At 36.1% G+C, this 20,163-nt stretch overlaps 1 protein-coding gene across 5 annotated transcripts in view; it reads right to left on the bottom strand.

Annotated features, from left to right (window-relative positions):
- The window catches only part of NTN4 (netrin 4), a 124,242-nt gene that overhangs the window by 83,104 nt on the left and 20,975 nt on the right, over positions 1–20,163 (bottom strand). The gene's annotated exons all lie outside the window — the stretch shown is intronic.

The following is a 20,163-nucleotide window of genomic DNA, read 5'->3' as shown; positions in this document are numbered from 1 at the left end:
TGAAAAAAGTTGTACCCAAAGCTTTAACAATATTCTGCCCGATTTATTCACACGTAAAGTGGGAGAAAACAACATAAGGAATAAAATTTTCCAACAAATAATATGTCACCTACTTGAAAGTCAATATAGAGGTACTATCTCTTTCACTTTTTACTTTTTTATTTATTTTTGAGACACAGAGAGAGGCAGAGACACAGGCGGACAGAGAAGCAGGCTCCCCGCAGGGAGCCTGATGTGGGACTTGATCCCAGGACCCCGGGATCACGCCCTGAGCCCAAGGCAGACACTCAACCACTGAGCCACCCAGGAGTCCCACTTTTTAATTTTTTAAAACAAAAGTATTTTACTTAACCTCAATTAATGAACCTATAGTGTATTATTAGTTTCAGAGGTAGAGTTCAGTGATTCATCAGTGGCATGTAACACCCAGTGTCTAGAAGTAATATCTCTTTTAATGAAAGCCTATATCCCAGTGTAATTTTTACATTTGAATCATTAAACAAATAAAAAACACTGAATCCACTGTGAGTTTTAAATGGGGCTTATTTTTCATGATACCCCAAATACTGGCACTCTGTTATACATCAGTGAAGAACTCTAAATAAAACCAATAATGTGGCTCCCTCCTGGATTATCAACCAGAGTAATGCAAGGGCATGGAAAAGGCCACAGTGATAACCAAGTTTAAGTGTTCCACCAAAAAGCTTATAGCATACTTCTCTAAATTGCAGCCCACCCTTCCTTTTCCTCAACATTGGTAGCAACTATTTGCTCTCTCTGTTCCTATCACATATTTACCCTTGACATTTACCTTAGTTCCCTCTCCTCACCCCCTCATATAGTCCCTTCCCCATGAGAATTGCTTAGCACATGCAAGGCTGGAGGAAGACCCATCAAGGTTTGTAGGAACTTAGAAGGTCTCTTGCTTCCTGAACCCAGACTGTGGAAGCTGAATGGCGGCTCTGTGCTCAGTGTGCATGACACCACAGTTGGCACACGGATATCAGCAGGGAAGGGACATCATGACCCCTGAGGCTGCATGCTGGAAAGGAGACAGCAAAGTGCCACAGACACAAAAGTGAACGGGAATTTAAACCATGAAATCTTTTTTCCAGAAAGGAGACGCCTTAATCTGATACTCTGGGAAATGGATCTACCCTTCGTCAGGAAACAAAGAGTGCGCCAATCCAGATGCTTCAAACTTCTGGCAGGTTGCCCTTTGGGTCCCACCCAGTTTTTCTTCAAACATCTCCAGAAGAAGCCTGCATGCCACTACTAAAATGAAGTAAGAAACAGTGTAGAAGTCCTCCTATCCTATCAGCCACTTCTGTTTTTGTACCCATCAGGAGCAGGATGTATCTATGAGCCCATCACTGTTCCTCTGTTGAGGGCTGCCTCTGAAGATATGCTCCTGACAAGACATAGTTAGAAAGCCAGAGCGGAACTAAGATCAAGCCTGTTTTGATGTTTCCAGCTTGTTAGTGCTATTGGCCAGGACTTCCTGACCTTATTTTTCAAATTAAGAAAGTTGGGATCCCTGGGTGGTGCAGCGGTTTGGCGCCTGCCTTTGGCCCAGGGCACGATCCTGGAGACCCGGGATCGAATCCCACATCGGGCTGCTGGTGCATTGAGCCTGCTTCTCCCTATGCCTGTGTCTCTGCCTCTCTCTCTCACTGTGTGCCTATCATAAATAAATTAAAAAAAATAAAGTTGTTTTAAAAAAAACAAATTAAGAAAGTTGATTATGTTTCAGTGATTAATACTCTCACTACAGAGAAATCTGTCACTCAGAATGTAGGGGACACTAAGTATCTACAATGAGTTCCCCAAGACAGGCAGAAATAACACCAACTCCACAATATTTTCCCACCTAAACTTCTGTATATATACATATAGAATATAATGTAGACAGCTTTGTTTCTTTTTTTTTTTTTTTGACAGCTTTGTTTCAACTTAAAAATACTGTGTGAATTTTTTCCAACTCAATAAAAATATCTCTACATCAGTGGTTCTCAAAGTGTGGCCCTCAAACCAAGAACATCAGCATGAAACTGGGAACTAGTTAGAAGAGTAAATTCTATTTATTTATTTATTTATTGAGAGGGAGAGAGAGACCAGGAGGGAGAGGAAGAGGGAGAGAGAATCTGAAGCACACTCTGTGCCAAGCACAGAGCCTGATATGGAACTCAGCCCCACTACCATGAGATCGTAACCTGGTCCAAAACCAAGAGTCAGGTGCTCAACCGACTGAGCCACCCAGGTGCCCCAGAAATGCAAATTCTTGAGCCCTATACCAGGCTGAATGATCAGAAGCTCTGGAGGTGGGGCCCAGCAGTCTGGGTTTCAACAAGCCTTCCAGATGATTCTGACGCACAATAAAGTTTGAGAAACGCTCCTACATAATGTAAAAATCTGTTTAGAAATCCATTGTGTGATATGATATAATTTATTTAACCAGGCTGCTGTTGTTAGGCATCTAGATTGTCTCCAACTTTTCAATATAACCAATTCCAGTGAACAATTATATAACTAAAACGCAGAAGTTTATCATAATATCCTGAAGATATATTTCCAAAAGTGAAATCAGTGGTTTCAATGAAATCCATAATTTAAAAACATAGCTGAGCTTCTGAATGAATCATAGGCCCTTTCCTACCTAATCTGTAGAATCTTCTCATTTCTCTGGTCTTGCCACACTTTCTAAGCCTGGAATCCCTCAAACTTTCCTAAGGATCTGGATTTTTACCTTAGGTTATGCCATTTCTTATGCCCAAGTCTAATAGAGAGATCCTTAAAAAGTTGTGAACAGGTTAGAATTACCTATATGTTTTCTTTTCTGACGCTCACTAATACTGAAAATTAGTTAAAATAGTATTCCATATGACTTATTTTTACTCTGAGATGAAACTTTCAACAGAGTATTAACACGATATGGACAGAATAAGAAGTAGAGTAGGGATCCCTGGGTGGCGCAGCGGTTTGGCGCCTGCCTTTGGCCCAGGGCGCGATCCTGGAGACCCAGGATCGAATCCCACATCAGGCTCCCGGTGCATGGAGCCTGCTTCTCCCTCCGCCTGTGTCTCTGCCTCTCTCTCTCTCTCTGTGACTATCATAAATAAATAAAAAATTAAAAAAAAATTTTTTTAAAAAAAAAGTAGAGTAAATATTAGATACATAATAGTCAAGGGATTCTGTTAGTATCAAACTCATACCCTAAATATTGCTCCATAACTAAAATTTTATCACCCATGTTATTAGATCACAATAACTCAAGAAACTTAGTTATCACATTTTTAAAAATTCTTTTTAGCTACTAGCTTGAGGAATATTTCAGATCCAAGTTGATTACCCATCTTGTGGATTCTGTTGGCATTTGTCTTTCCATGATAGCACTTTCACATTAGTAAACGTTATTGCGTATTTACTTGTCGGTATCGCATAATAGACTCTGCTCAATGGGCAGGAATCTTGTTGGTCTGGCTAACAGCTGTGTTCCCCCACATGTCCCACAGTCTCTGGCATATTCTAGCATTTCATGATTACATTGAATGAATAAGTGAATGAACTATTTTTCCAAATAGTATTTTTAAAAAGGAGAAATGAAATAGGGAACAGGATTTAGAAGAATATGGATGCCTGGGTGGCTCAGCGGTTGAGCATCTGCCTTTGGCCCAGGATGTGATCCTGGAGACCCAGGATCGAGTCTCACATTGGGCTCCCTGCATGGAGCCTGCTTTTGCCTCTGCCTCTGTCTCTGCCTCTGTGTGTGTGTGTGTGTCTCTCATGAATAAATAAATAAAATCTTAAAAAAAAAAAGGATTTGGAAGAATAAAAAAAGTAAAATGTTCTTACCACAAGTTCTGCACTCCTGATGAAAAGTATATGAACACACACATATATGTATAAATACCTATGTAAAAATATGTAATACATTTCAAATGGTTTTATGGTTTCCTTTTCTTCAAGAGCACTCAAGATCTTTCATATTCTTAAGAAAAATGGTTCAGACAGGCATGATTAAGCACCCAAACACATAGAAATATTAGGTCTTTTGGATGGTTTCTGGTCTAGTTTTCTTATTTACTAAAACTGGAAACTTTAGGATCATAACTGCATTGGTTCTTTAATGGGTTTTTAAAATTCTTGAATCTTCATGTTCTCAAAAAAGCATTTTACTTTCAATGATTTTTCTCGTGTTTTTCTATTTCATTTTTGCTTTTACTTCTATTACTCTCTTTTACTTACTTTGCATTTAATTTTCTCTTCTTTTACTAGTTTTTTTCTTTTACTAGTTTCTTAAAATAGAACTGTAGATCATTGATTTGAGGCCTTCCCCTCCCCACCAAATACTTCTTCAGTTGTATCCAATAAATTTTGATATGTTGTGTTTTCAGATCAAAATCCTTTCTAATTTCCCTTTTCATTTCCTTTTTGACCCATGAATTATTCAAAAGTATGTTATCCAATTTCTAAATATTTGTAGATTTCCCTGATACCTCCTGTTATTGATTTCTGATTTAATGCTTTTGTGATCAGAGAACATACTTTGTATGATTTGATTCTTTTATACTTATCAGTATTTGTTTTATGGTCTATCTTGATAAATGGTCCTTGTGCCCTTGAAAGGATTGTGTATGCTACTGTATTTGGTAAACTATTATATAAATGTTAATTAATTGGGTTAAGTTGGTTGACAGTATTAATCAAATCTTCTGTATCCTTACTGATTTTCTCTACTTCTTTTACCAATTATAGAGAAAAAGACCTGGAAAACTCCCAACTATATTTTTTCAACTCATCTTGTTTCTTCTTCATGTATTCTGAAGCCTTGCTATTAGGTCCACAAACATTTAGGATTGTTATATTCTCTTGATAAGTTAGCTCCTTTATCAATATGAAATGTCCCTCTTTATCTCTGGTAATACGCTTTGATCTGAAATCTACTTTTTCTAACAATAATGTAGCCACTACCAAAAGCTTTCTTTTATTAGTGTTAGCATGGTATGTCTTTTTCTATTCTTTTACTTTTATTTTTAAATTTATTTTATTTTTTTAAGATTTTTTAAAATTGTATTTATTCATAAGAGACACAAAGAGAGGCAGAGACACAGTTAGAGGGAAAAGCAGGCTCCCTGTGGGGAACCTGATGGGGGACTTGATCCCAAAACTCCAGGATCACGACCTGAACCAAAGGCAGATGCTCAACCACTGAATCACCCAGGTGCCTCCCATTCTTTTACTTTTAACTTAATTATGCTTTTGTATTTAATTAATTTATTAATTTATTAATCTATTTATTTATAGCAGTGGGAGGGGCAGAGGGAAGAGGAGAGAATCTCAAGAAGACTCCCTACTAAGTGTGGAGCCCAATGTAGGCTTGATCTCACAACCCTGAGATCAAGATCTGAGCTGAAATCAAGAGTTGGACACTTAACCAACTGAACCACCCAGGCACCCCACCCCAGTTATGTCTTTATATTTAAAGTTAATTTCTTGGGGCACCTGGGTGGCTCAGTCAGTTAAGTACCCAACCCTTGATTTTAGCTCAGGTCTTGATCTCAGGGTCCTGAGCTCAAACCCCATGCTCCCAGCATGGAGCCTACTTAAAAAAAAAAAATGTGAATTTCCTCAGTTGCATCTTTTAAAAAATTTCATCCAATTTGATAACCTATGCCTTTAATTGGAGTGTTTAGATCATTTACATCCAGTGTGACTGTTGATATGGTTGTGTTTAAATCTGGTTTTGGTTTTTGTTTATATTCTATTCCTCTTTTTTTTCTATTGTCTATTGGATTGATAATTTTACGGTCCTTTTTATTTCCTTTTTTGTTTATTAGTTGTAACTTAAAAAAAAAAAAAACAGTGGTTGCTTTAGAGTTTATAGTATACATCCTTAACTTAATACAGTCTATCCTTAGGTACTATTTATTACTTCACGTATAGCATAAGAAACTTAGAACACCGTAGTCCCCTTTCCTCCTTTCAACCAGTGCTCCATTGTTGTCATGCATTTGACTTCTATATATAATACAAACTTCAGAACACATTAATATTTTTGCTCTAACAAGTCAATTATCTTTTATTTTTATTTTTTAAGTAAACTCTATCTCCAACGTTCATGACCCCAAGGTCAAGAGTCACATGCTCTAAGCCAGGTGTCTCTCAATTATCTTTTAAAAAGATTTTTAAAATAAGAAAAAAAAGTATTTTGCAAGTATCCACTTATTTTCCCTTTTGATGATTTTCACTCCTTTGTGTATATAGATCCAGATATCTATTTGACATCATTTTTCTTCTGCCTGACGGACTTCTTTCAATATTTCCTGTAATGAAAATCTGCTGGTTAATGAACTTTTTTCTATGTCTGAAAAGTATTTATTTCATCTTAATTTTTAAAAGATATATTTACTGGGTATAGAACTGTAGGTTGATAAATTTTTTTCTATCAGTACTTTCAGGACCTGCCCCACTGTTTTTTGCCTTGCTTTGTTTCTGTCAAAAAGGTTTCATTCTTACATTTGTTCTTCTGTTCATCATGAATTATTTTTTCATCTGGCTGCTTTAAGATTTTCTCTTTATTATTTCTTATTAAACAAATTAATTATGATGTGCCTTGGGATATTTTTCTTCTTGTTTCTGTGTTTAAGGCTTGTTGTACTTCTTGGATCTGTGGATTTATAGTTACAATCAAATTTAGAAAAACTACAGCCTTTTTCTTTCTTTCTTTCTTTCTTTCTTTCTTTCTTTCTTTCTTTCATTCATTTTTTTTCCTGTTCCCTTCCTTTTTCCTCTCTCCTTTGTGGACTCCAACTACACATACATTAGACTGCTTGAAATTATTCCTCAGCTCACTGATTGATTGATTGATTGATCTTTCTTCCCCCATGTTTCATATTGAATCACTTCTATTACTCTGTAGTGAACTTCACAAATCTTCTCTTCTACTAATCCCATTCAATGTATTTTTCTTTTTCTCCTCCATTCAATGTATTTTTCATCTCAGACATTATATTTTTCAATGGTGAAAGTTCAGCTTAGATTTTTGCTATATTTTTCATGCTCTGCTTAACACGGTCAATCTTTCCTCTACACTCTTGAACATAAGAAACATAGTTATAAGAATATAACTGTTATAACTGTTGTAATGTTCTTGACTCCTAATTCCATTATTTGCATCACTTGTGGATCTGTGGATATGTTTCTATTAATGTTTACATTCATTATGTATTATATTTCTCTGTTTCTATTAATGTTAACATTCATTATGTATTATATTTCCTGCTTTTTTGCGTGGCTTGGTTTGTTGCAAAATGCTGTGAATTTTATCTTGTTGAGTGCTGAATATTTTTGTATTCTCGAGCTTCCTTCTGAGATGCAATTAGATTACTTGAAAATAGCTCAATCGTTTTGAGGCTTGCTTTTAAGTTTTGTTAGGTGGGACTGATGTATCCTTTAGTATAGGGCTAATTCTGCCCTTTTATTGAGGCAGTACCCTTCTAATTACTGACTATTACAAGGTTGAATTACAAGATTTCCCCTCCAGCTGACTACTCCTGGTCCTATATAACCTCTGAGGATTTGCTTCTTCTCTCTTTTAGGGTAGTTCTTTCTTTGGCCTCAGTAGTTTTCTTACACAACTGTGTTTATCAATACACTGGAAGTCACTTCCAGTATACTGCTCTCCTCTCTCATACTCTGCCTTGCAAACTCTAGTCATCTTTCCTTCCCAGACTCTCAGCTCTTTAATTAAAAAAATCCATTAGGCTCCTCCTAGGTTCCTGCTCTCTGCACCCCAGCCTGGAAGCTCTCTCTAGATAATAAACTGGGACAGTCATAGAGCTCACCTCATTTGTTTCTGCTCTTTCAGGGATCACTGTTCTCTGCTACCTGATATCCAAAACCTGAAAACAGTTGTTTCATATATTTCATCCATTTTTTTTAGTTGTTTCAGGCAGCAGGGTTAGTTTGGTTCTTATTACTGCATGTTGGATAAGAGCTAAAGTCTAAAACACAAAGGCAGCTTAACTTTTCTAAAGTACAATTTATAAAACTGTAACTGGATTAAGCCCTTATTTTTTTTAAGACTTGTTTATTTGAGAGAGAGAGAGACAGCACAAGTGGAAGGGACAAAAGGAGAGGGAGAGAGTCTGAAGTGGACTCTGTTCTGAGCATGGAGTCTGATGTGGGGCTTGATTCCAGGACCCTGAGATCATGACCTGAGTGAAACCAAGTCAGTTGCTTAACTAACTGCACCACCCACGTGTCCCAAGCCCTTATTTTTATATAAAAATTTCTAGAAATGACATATTGACTTTTTAGTAGAGATTTTATTTATTTATTTATTTGAGAGAAAGAATGAGCATGGAGGGCAGAGGGAGAGGGCAAAGAAGGCTCCCCACTGAGCAGCAAGCCTGATGCAGGAATGATCCCAGGACTCTGGGACCATGACCTGAGCTAAAGGTACTTAACTGACTAAGCCACCCAGGTGCCTGGAAGTTTGATAATAAAGCTAGAAGTATGGTCAGATTTAGTAGATTAAAAAACCTGGAAAAACAAATTAGTTTTCTTACTGGTATCTCAAACTAAGAAATGTGAAAAGTAATTTAAAATATAAATACCTAAATTTTCTAAGTTTCTTCAATAATTCTATTTTAGGGGATCCCTGGGTGGCTCAGCGGTTTTGCACCTGCCTTTGGCCCAGGGTGTGATCCTGGAGTCCCAGGATCGAGTCCCACATCAGGCTCCCTGCATGAAGCCTGCTTCTCCCTCTGCCTGTGTCTCTGCCTCTCTCTCTCTCTCTCTCTCTCTCTCTGTGTGTCTCTCATGAATAAATTAATAAAATCTTTTAAAAATAATTCTATTTTAGTAATTTGTACCTTTTAATAAATGGGTAACCCTCACTATAACTTTCTTTATAATTTATGATACCTGTTATACTTGTCTTTTTATTTTTTATGTTTATGCTATGCTTTGATTCATCTTTATATTCTCATTTAATACCATGTCTTATAGATTCTCAATAATATGTATTTAAGCTTCCAATTGAGCCCCATGTTGGGATCTGCACTCTGCATGGAGTCTGCTTGAGATTCTCTCTCCTTTCTCTCTCTCTCAAATAAATAAATAAATAAATAAATCTTTAAAAATGTATTGAAGGAGTGAGTCATTATAGAATTACGTTAAGACAGATTTATTTAAATTTTGTGATATATGAATAATAATATAAATAAAATTGGGCACCAGGGTGGCTAAGTTGGTTGAGCATCAGTCTTTGGCTCAGGTCATGATCCAGGGTCCTAGGATCAAGCCCCATGTTGGGCTCCCTACTCAGTGGGGAGTCTGCTTCTCCCTCTCCCTCTGCCTCTCCTTCTTACTCATGCTCCCTCTCTCTCAAAAATAAATAAATAAATAAATAAATAAATAAATAAATAAAATCTTTCAAAAAAGTAAAGGTTAAAAAATGCATATATAATAAAATATTTGTATAATGTGCATTTTATTCATAAGAGGATATACTAGGTACATAGTAATTCACAGTAAACTATTATCTTACAAAATATCTTACTACATGTTAATCTTATACCATATCCAACATGACTAGTAAAATTTTACTTTATAGAAAAAATGAATTTAATATTAGTAAAAATTAAAATACTTTTTGAAGGGCACCTGGGTGGCTCAGTGGTTGAGTGTCTGCTCAAGTTGTGATCCCGGAGTCCTGGGATCAAGTCTCCCTCTGCCTATGTCTTTGCCTCTTTCTGTGTCTCTCATAAACAAATAAATAAAATCTTAAAAAATAAATACAATAAGTACTTTTTGAGTGCTAAATTTGAATAATATATTTTCAGGAATAAACTTACACCCACTGCAAGAATGATAGCATATTTAGAGAGGAATCCTGGATCTCTGGCCTAATCTAATAAAAAGACCAATCAGCACTAAAAATGATTTCTGTACAAGAAAAATAATCATAGTTCTTCCTTACTCTATTTAAGCCCAGTTAGAATAACATCTATGTTGAGAAATATTTCCAGTTGTATTCATTTGTTTTATGTGGTTGTTTGCTAATTGTTTACACATAGCTTCTGGTTAATTCGGTTGAATATTGTTACACATTGACAACTGTTCCATTTCTTGTTAGGTGGATGGTATACCTAAGACCTAAGCATGGAAACTGATATATTTATCTCCATTTCTACATTTATCAAGCTCCGTTATTTACTGTTTATTCAATATCAAACCTGATATTAAATATCAAGTTCCTGAGATTTAGTAGGATTCATGCATTCCAGTTTTATATTGTCACCCCACTAACAAGGAAGGTTTTATATTAATTGACTTCTGAGGCTAGTTGTTGGCACCATTTAAGTTGAAGTCATAGGTATTTGAGATCAAAAAGCACAGGTTCTTTGAGTGAGTACATATATCCTAGTATGTTCTTGAAACAGGTTTCCTGCTTTTTGGATAGGCACCTTTGAAAAAATATGTGACGTTTCAGGCTTTTAAAGGGTTTCAGTGAGTGGGAGTTTGGGTTTCATAGAGAGAGAAGGCTGGACAAGGAGAAGATAGCATAATTGACAGGTGGGCGTCTGCAGCTGAGCAGCTGGTTGGTTTAATTTTAGAACATTCGTCCTTGACTGTGCCACTTTAAGTGGAGCACCTACTTGTCTTGAGAAGTGTGTCTGTCTCTTGGGCAGGACCAAAATCCTTTTTGCTTACATTCTGGAGCATTAGGCACCCTGTTTGATCAGATAGCCCACCTTTTAAAGTGGGAGAGTCTTATCTACTCAACTAGTCCTTCTAAGATAGGACAATATAACCTAATAAAGCTTTCAATGGAGCAAGCTGAGGAATGCAGTGCACTCAAGTGACTTACTTGTACGATAATAACCTCAATTTGGAAGTACACAAAAGCCTCTTTGCATGTTTCAAGGGCATATTTACAGTTCTAAAGTGATGAAAGGCAGCTTCTTAAATATCTTCAGGGGCAAGGAAAGTGACAGAACTGCAAGGAAGGACAAGAAACAAGACAGAAGACCAAAATAAAAATAAAGATTGGGGCTAAAAATAAAATATAAAAATCTCCAATACATTTGGAATCCTAGCTTTTCCTTTTTCCCTCAGTACTTGGAATCATAGGATTTGAGTGTCAGAAAAGTCCTTACCAATGAATGATCTAGTCCAACTAGAGAAAACTGAGGCACAGAGGACTGAAAGTGACTTGCCAAAGGTCAACCGACAGGCTTGTGACAGCTATGACTAGAACCCAGTTTCCTGACTTCCAATCCAATGATTTTTCTACTATATCCCACTCTGTACATGTTTGGCAGCTAGCCATTCCTGGATTAAAATTAAATTTAAAATTAAAGAAAATATAACATATGATTAAAGAAACCTGTGCTTAAAGAAAATATACAATTGATCACACTTCCACTCGTCTTCTTAATAATGGATAGACTAACAGTACCTCCTTTATTCTAGTAATGGATGTAACTAACCAGATCCTTGATAAAAGTAATGATACTTGCTTCCAATTGGTTCACAGGGATGAGATTTTTAAAAAGGTATCATATGTAGAAATGCCTTTGAAAAAGCACCGCTCTTTATAAATACAATTGATTAATAGCCTTTTACTGGGGGCCTGCCTTGTTTTTGCCAATCTTCTTTCTTTGAGCCCTATCAGTGAATGCAGCTCAGTGGCTAGGATTCATTGATGGGCCTCTCCAATGTGGATTGCCTGTCTCCCTGGGTAACTTCCCAATCTTGATCACCTCTGTTTCTTATCACCATGCTTGTTTGGCCCACCATTCAGAATACACTCTACTTCACCTTGGGTCACCAATACCTTCTATTTGCCTGACTTGTGCTGCCAATTGCATGCATAATCTCTTTGCTTTCACAGTGTCCCATCACTTCCAACTCTTGCTCCCTCTTTTTGTACCCAACTTTATTCTCTAATCATACTGGACTCCTTTCTGTTCCTAGAAAGCTCTTTCGTCTCTCTCCCTTCCTGGTCTTTGCCTTCGCTATTCCCCCTGTCAGAAATACTTTCCACCCTCTTTGTCATTGACACGCACTGCTCTACTCCCTTCCTTGGCCCACTCTTAACCTTTTAGATGTCATCTTAAATGTCATTTTATTCAGGAAGCTTTCTTCACCATTCCTCTCCACTGCAAGCCTACATGAGATGTTCTTCCTAAGCGTCACTTCAAGCACCTATTATTTCTTTCAGTTGTAGAACTTAACATGTCTATTTTAATTGTTGTATTCCTTTCTAGACTGTCAGTTTCCCTTGCAGAGTGCCTTTTCTGCTTGCCCACTGTTGTATAGCCAATGCTGGATACACATATGAGTCAACATGTTTGTCAAAAGATCATACTCATGCTTAATAATGATTTACACTTTATGAACTGCCTGTATTTTTATTTATCTCATTTCACCCTTACAGTAAAACTATGGTATAGTGTTATTCATTCCTATTTTTCAGATACAGAAACTTTGAGAAGATGTTCATTGACTTGTCCATTGTCACCAAGTTAGTAAGTGGCAGAGCTAGCATTTGAACACAGGTTGTTGGGATCCAAGTTTGATATTATGACCACTAATAATAATAATAATTGGTTATGGAATATTTGAAGATCTTAATAAGGTGATCAGGGGAGTGAAATGATCAGAGCTTCCTTTCAGGAGAATAAATCTCACAAAGAGAAGAGCATGAACCATGGTGGGAGAAGGAAGGCAAGGTGAGCAGAACAGCCACGTGGGAGGGGCAAAGAAACGAATATCAGAATGAACACCAAGGACTAAAGGCTAAGCCTTAGGGGCCACTCATAGTTAGAGGTCAGAAGGGAAGAGACAAGCCAGAAACAATAATAATAATAATAATAATAATAATAATAATAAAAGGATCAGGGTGAAATGTAGGAAAATAATGAAAATTCATCATTGTAAGAGCCAAAGAAAGTGAGAATGCACAGACAGAAAATGTAATTAATGATGGCAAATGCAACTGAGGAGGCAAGAAAGAAGACGAAAACTTTTGGGGTTTGGCTGGCTTACAGAAGACTTTTGAGAGCCTAAATGGAATAAAGGACAGTCTGTAGAGCTTTCAAGAAAGAATAGGGGACAAGGAAATGGAAGCAAGAAAGAAGTGATTGAAGAATTTTGGCAGTTTGTTTATTCATCAGTTGCTCGACATTTGGGTTATTTGCAGATTTGGGCTATTACGCATAAAGTGCTATGGGCATTCACACAGAAGTCATTGTGAGAACATAAGTTATTTCTCATGGGTATTTAGGAGAGGAATTGCCAGGTGGTATGGTAAGAGCATGTTTAACTTTATAAGGAACTACAAGCCTGTTTTCTAAGGTGATTGCACTATTTTGCATCTCTACTAGCAACGTATGATAAAAGGTTAGCTGTCATAATACCTTACCAACACTTGGTATTGTCAGTCTTCTTAATTTTAGGCTTGATAGTGAATGTAAACGGTGTCTCGTTGTGATTTATTTTTATTTTTTTTCATTTGTTTTTATTTGTTTGATTTGCCAACATATAACACCCAGTGCTCATACCATCTCATTGTGATTTTAATGTGTGTTTCCCTGTTGACTAATGGTGTTGAACATCTTTTATCTGCTTATCTGACATACATCTTCTTTGGTGAAGTGTCTGTTCAAATATTTTGCCCATGTTTTTTCCTTATTGTTTCTGAGTTAGGAGTTCTTTATAAATTCTGATACATAAATATATATTCAGAGATATGATTTGCAAATATTTTCTCCCAGTCTGTGGCTTGTCTTTTCACTTTCTTTTTTTTTTTTTTTTTTGTCTTTTCACTTTCTTAATAGTGTCTTAAAAGCAAAAGTTTTAAATTTTTATGAAATTCAGTTTATCAGTATTTTCCTTTTACAGTATGTGCTTTTTGTGTGCCATCTAAAAAATGTTATGTTCACTCAAGGTCAAAGATATTCTCTTCCATGTTTTCTTCTAGAAATTGTATAATTTCAGCTCTTACATTTAGGTTTATAGTCCACTTCAAGTTTATTTTTCTGTATGATGTGAACTGAGTGTTGAGATCTTTTTCTTTTTTGCAAATGGATGTCCAATTATTCCAGTATCATTTGTTGAAAAGACTATCCTTTCTTCATTGAATCACCTTGACAACTCTGTTTGATATGGTTTTCTTTATGATTCTTTTGTTTGAGATTTGTGGAGCTTCTTAGATCTGTAGATTTACTATTTCAGTCAATTTTGCCTACAATCCTTTTAAAGATTTTTTTGGTCCTTTGTTTCTCCTTTTAGACTTTAGTTACATGAATGTTGGACCACCCAATATTGTCCCACAATTTACCAGTGCTCTTTTTATTCAATTCTCTTTTCTCTGTGTGCTTCATTAACTTGTAGTTTCTAGTACTTTGCCCTCAGATTCACCAACCTTTTTTCTGCACTATCTCATCTGTTATTAATACCTTGTACATTTTCATTTCAGATATTGCATTTTACATCTTTGGAAGTTCCATTTGAGGTTTTTTTTTATATCATTTATTTCTGTCTTCAACATGTTTGTTGAATATGTGGAATATATTGATAATAGCTGCTTTAATGCCCTTATCTGCTTATCCTACCAGTTATATTATTTCTGGGTGTGTTTCTATTAATTGATTTTTCTTCTAGTCAGAAGTGATGTTTTCATGCCTGTTAATTTTTGAATGAACATTAGACATGGTGAATTTTATATTATTGGTTGGTGGATTTTTGTTGCATTTCTCTAAGAAGGATTAGACTTTGTTCTGACATGCAGTTGATTTACTTGGGGTCAGTTTAATACTTTTGAGGTTGTTTTAAATTTTTGTTAGGGTGAATCTGGTGTAGCTTTTATTCTAGGGCTAATCTAATTCCTCTACTAAGGCCATCTGAGGACTCTGCACAGTACCTGTGAATTATGAGGTCTTCCCACTTTGGATAGTAGGAACATGAACTAGTCCCTGTCTTATGGGAATACTAGGAATTGTTGAGCTAGCTATTACTTTCTGGAGGTTCTTTCCCCACTCTCACAGAGTTTTAGCTCACACATACGCACTTCAGTATTTAGCCACAGATTTGAGGAGCTCTCTACAGATCTGCAGATTTCTCCCTTTATTCTGTACCCTCTTCTCCCGTATTGTGTCCCACAAATCCTAGCTGCTTTGGCCTCTTTCGGCACTGATCTCTGTCTCCTCAACTCCATGAGACCATTGGACTATGGTTCCCTTCCTGTGCTGTAGCTTGGAAATGCCTCGTTAGCAAGCTGGGCAATCACAGGGCTTGCCATGTTTGTTCTCCCTCTCTCAGAAATCAGTCTTATGCTATCTATTGTCCAATGTGTGAAACAATTGCATCAGTTGTTTTTTTTTTCTGGTTTTCTAGTTTTTTTAATGTGAGAAGGTACTTATCATAGTAGTTAATACTTCAGGAGCAGAAGCAGAAATCTCATTTCAAACTGATAACTTCCAAAATGTTGCAACTTCTGAAGTGTCAGAAATGAGAGAAAAGGAAAAACTTTTCTGATTTTGAGGAGATCCATCGGAATACTTAAATATAATTATCTTTCTTTCTTATTCCTTCTTGACCCATGTCACCTTCCTTCCTAAAAGGTTGAGGAATCTACTTGAGGTTTTTCCCTTGAGCAAATGACACGTGCAAATGAAATTGCTTTTGATATAATTTGTTGCATTTGGAGGTGTACTTAGCACTTACGTAGCAAAAACTATAGTGTTGCTGATATCCTTTTTTGTCTAAAGAAGATGAAATTATAACATCTCTGGAAGACAGTTTCGCTTACTGAATTAAAAGTTCCTAGGATTTCACTTTGTCTCTGCTACCATTCAACATGATCAGAACAAAGCTATTTATACTCTTCTATGCATCAGCCACTTAACTGTAATATCAAGGTAATTTAATGAATAATGTGAAATTATGCATATAGTAGAAGTGAATTTTCCTGCAGCAGGACAGTACAGATATTCCTTTAAATGAAGGACACTAAAGAAGTCATCCTTGGATTTCCAGTTTACTCATAAAATCTAGTCTCATTAGAAAAAAAGATAAATTGTTAATATCTAATCATTGTTAATATCCAGAAATTCTCTGGATCTGCCTAACTATATCTACATTTCTATAAACACATAGTTCATGTCTTTAAGAGTAAGACAACTTTTAAACCCTAACAAGACCAAATGTGAATGAAATTACCCATTGGGGCAAAAGTTTGCAGCCATTTTTTTTTTCACATTAAAGGCTTTAAAATGTTTTTATCCTCTTCTGTTTATCCCCTCAATTAATCTTCCTTATTAAAATGCATATATATATGCATTAAAAATAAAGATTTTGTTAAAAATATTACAATAATGTTAAAAATAAGCATTTTTCCTAACTGGATGCCACAGAAAACTATAGTTGGCAATTAGTTTGACTTTAAAACTAGCTTTCTTGTTGAACATGTGTGTGCCAATTGAGGGATTTCCATAATGCAAACCCTACATTAGAATGTGCTTTCAACTTTTTATTCAAGACAACCAAAATGTCCTGATTAAGGTTTAAAAAAAAAAATCAAACTTTAAACACTGTTACCCTGGTGGGGAGATTTTGGCTACCAAACAAGTAGACTTCAAAGGGACCTCCCAACTTTCCATAAACCACAGACAAATGTTTGCTATTACTGTAGTGCTTAGGTAGCCTAGGGCCACTTAGTCCTGCATTTGTAGGAGACCTTGAAGATAGGATTAATCACTACCATGAAAAGTTTTTCCAGTAGAGATGAATCTCATATACCTTTTCCCATTAAGTTCTAGTTTGACATTTAAAGATTAGTTACAAGAGTTAAATTAAGGAAGAGAACTGAAAGCTGAGACTTGCAGAAATAAAGACCAGTAACTGGCTTAAAAAGCAAAAACAAACAAACAAAAAAACCCATATATTATTTTCTCTACTTTGGCCTGCATGTAGTAAGTTATAGTTTGACTAAAAGACTGGTGGCCTAACTTATATGATTCACAAATAGAAAACAATAAATTCTTTAAAATTAGTCTATGTTTTCTTCTGCTCCAGAATAGAGGTTATTTGGAGAAGAGCTAGAAATACAGAGTTTTTCAGGATGATTAAACCATTCGGCTTACAGAGCAAAAAGCCCATGATAGAAATTCTGATGTCTAGAGAAAAACAGGCCAACAAATTCAGTCTCATTTCAGTCTTTCTCATACATTAGAAAAGAAAAAAAAGGTATTTCCAACCTGGATAGATTGCAAACTTGCCAGTATAAATTCTAATTGTGTCTCTTATCATTAGTGTCATTTTTGTTTCTAAAATTCCAGGTCTCTGTGACATTAAGCCTTTTAATAAAAGAATCACTTATTTATTAATTTAACCATGACATAACTGAGGGAACACTTCGTGTCAGGCATTGTGCAGAGTACTCTGGATAAAAAACTGAATAAGAAAATCAAGAATACACAGGATGTCAGTTGTCTCCTAATTCTTGAAAACTGAGCTCTGTCAGAAGTGCTGCTAGAAGATAACTCAAAATAATTTTAAAAATCAGAGAACATAAGGCCATTTAACCCAAATTTCTCAATGCAGAACATTTCCTCTAGAAGAGCTGATACCCATCCATTCTCTGCTAGATTCCACACCTTCATGAGGCAGCATGTTTCTTTTTTCTTTTTTTTTCTTTTACATGGTTCTTATTATTTAAAAGTTTCTCTGTGTTAATCTGTCCTCTATAACTTCTAATACTGGTCTTGGACCTACACAAAAAGAAACCTATTTTATCTTCAATAAGGAAGCCCTTCAAATATTTAAGGCCAACTATCAGCTTAATTTTCATTCTCCAGGTAAAATATTTGCGGCATCTCATATTACAAAATTTCTAAACTATATGGTTGAGTAGCAAATGACCTCAGTTTTATTTATATGTGTGAGCTACCAATGACAATATTTTCCAGACATTTTCCTCCCTAAGATGTCAAACAAACTCTTAATTTCTGAGCATTCCTTTTTCTAATTTTATTTTATTTAATCCAAATGCATTTCAAAGTTTTTTTCTATAACCTAAGCAATATTCAGATTTTAAAAAGATTTATAGTACTTACAATACAGCAGTTTGGGAAGAAATGAGGTTGATGAGTGGAGACAGTAGGATGAGAGGAAATAAATGAATTCTCTATGAGAATATCATTTATGAAACCTCTTCAGCACCCACCTTCAATCATGGTAAAACAGGGAGGCAAGATTGTAATTCCAATGCCATTACTTTGGGAGATGAGGAAGAAGAATCACGTTTACATCTCAATTGAATGTCATAAATCTGCATATTTCCATAGCATCAGTCATTGTTTAGTTCATGAAAAAAATAATATTTCTGGTTACGTGCCAACTAAACTGACAGGCAAACTGACAGGTAAGGCTGGGGTTACAAAGGGTTGAGGGCCTGAGGGGACGCTGCAGCAGTCTAAAGATTCAGTAGCTCCTAACAAAAGAGAATCCATCCTCTTGCCATCAGAGAGAAGGGGAGAGGGGAGAAGCAATCCGAATGATGCAGGAGACTGGCTGGAAAGTGACCAGAGGATTAAAATGGCCTTTGAGGACAACAGTACTAGGGGCTAACTCCATAGGTAATGTGTCCTCCTGATTACCCTCACACCACCTCTAGACCATCTAGAAGTAGCTAAATGCTTTATCAAGTAGACTTTTTAAAAAAGGAGCAGAAATAATTTATCATTGAACTCTTAACCGTGAATTTCCACATGCACCTGGCGCATGTTTCATACAGTTCTAGGAAAACAAGCTTATGAGTCCTGGTTACAAAGTTTCAAACTGATAATCTTTTAACTATAACTCCCTTACTTATACAGGACCTCAGGAGAGACTTTTTGAGGCATATTATTTTCAGATCATTACTCTCAACAACATTTCTGCCACCACATAATCACAAAGAGTATACGTTCTTAGCCAAAGGATAAAGGCAGGTCCAAATAGGGAATCCAGACAAGAGCCAGGAACCTAGCTGCTTGCTTGCTCTGAGTTTGCTACCAAGCAACCTCTTACTAGAATCACTTGGAAATTCCTCCTTGAGTCTGAAATACTGACAAGGTGTATAGGTGGATACATTTTTTCCCCCAGTTTTGATAAGCAATTTTACTTTAGGCTCATATTTGTGCCTTACTGTAACATTGCCATCTAAAAATATCTTTAAAAACTTCATTCCTTATCTTGCTCTTGACATAATATAGTTTAAAAAGAATTTGTAGAGTCACAGTAGATATGTAGGGCTAAATATGGAATGAAGAGACATGAAGTGCCCTTTGTACATCTGGTTTGTTCATTTTTCTCTAAATCTAACTCCTTTACAGTCTATTTTTGCCTATGAAGACGACCTGGCTACTGCTTTAATAACAAGCAAATAATTCTTTATATTCACTTTATCTACTATTAAATGACCCAAGGCTAATGTTCTCTGTCTGTCTGTCCAAAAGTACCAAATAAAAATACAGACCTTCAATGCTCTTGGAAACATGGACAGTTGACCAATGTTAATACGCAAAGACCCCCAACTCACAAATGGTTTGTGCTCTACATTTTTTTGGCAAATCATTGCCTAGGCTTTAGAATGCATTTTGTCTATTTTTGCTTACTGCTCTAACCTCAGAGGTTGGCATAGTGCTAGACACATAGTAGGAAGCCACATATTCAGCTGAATGACTAGATAAACTGGCCCCCAAATCCTACTTCACTAATTATGTAATTGAATTATATTATTATTATTAATTAGTATTTATATAGTACTTAGCCATTTATAAAACACATTTATATATGCCCTATCTTATGCTTTCTCACACTGATTCAATTTACAAATGAATCTAAGGCCCATCACTTAAAGAGAGAGGCTATTGAGAGGTCTGAGTGCGAGATAAGCGAGCTTGAGCTAAAGTGGTGCCAGTACAGGTGAGCGCTAACTTAGAGACAGAACCACCGGAGCCTGGTGATGGAATAAACATGGGCCTCCAACTCCTGTACTTGTGCTACCACGTTTCATCTAGTGCTATTTTATAAGCTACAGATAAAATGTCATTTTTATGATTACAAAATAGAGACTTGGGGAGTAGGGACTCATTTCTTTTTTCCCCC

The sequence above is a fragment of the Vulpes lagopus genome, chromosome 23 (assembly GCF_018345385.1).
Source record: "Vulpes lagopus strain Blue_001 chromosome 23, ASM1834538v1, whole genome shotgun sequence".
In the NCBI taxonomy this organism is placed as follows: Eukaryota; Metazoa; Chordata; class Mammalia; order Carnivora; family Canidae; genus Vulpes; species Vulpes lagopus.
Note: the sequence above shows the minus strand (reverse complement) of the source record. Positions and strands in the feature narration are given on the sequence as shown.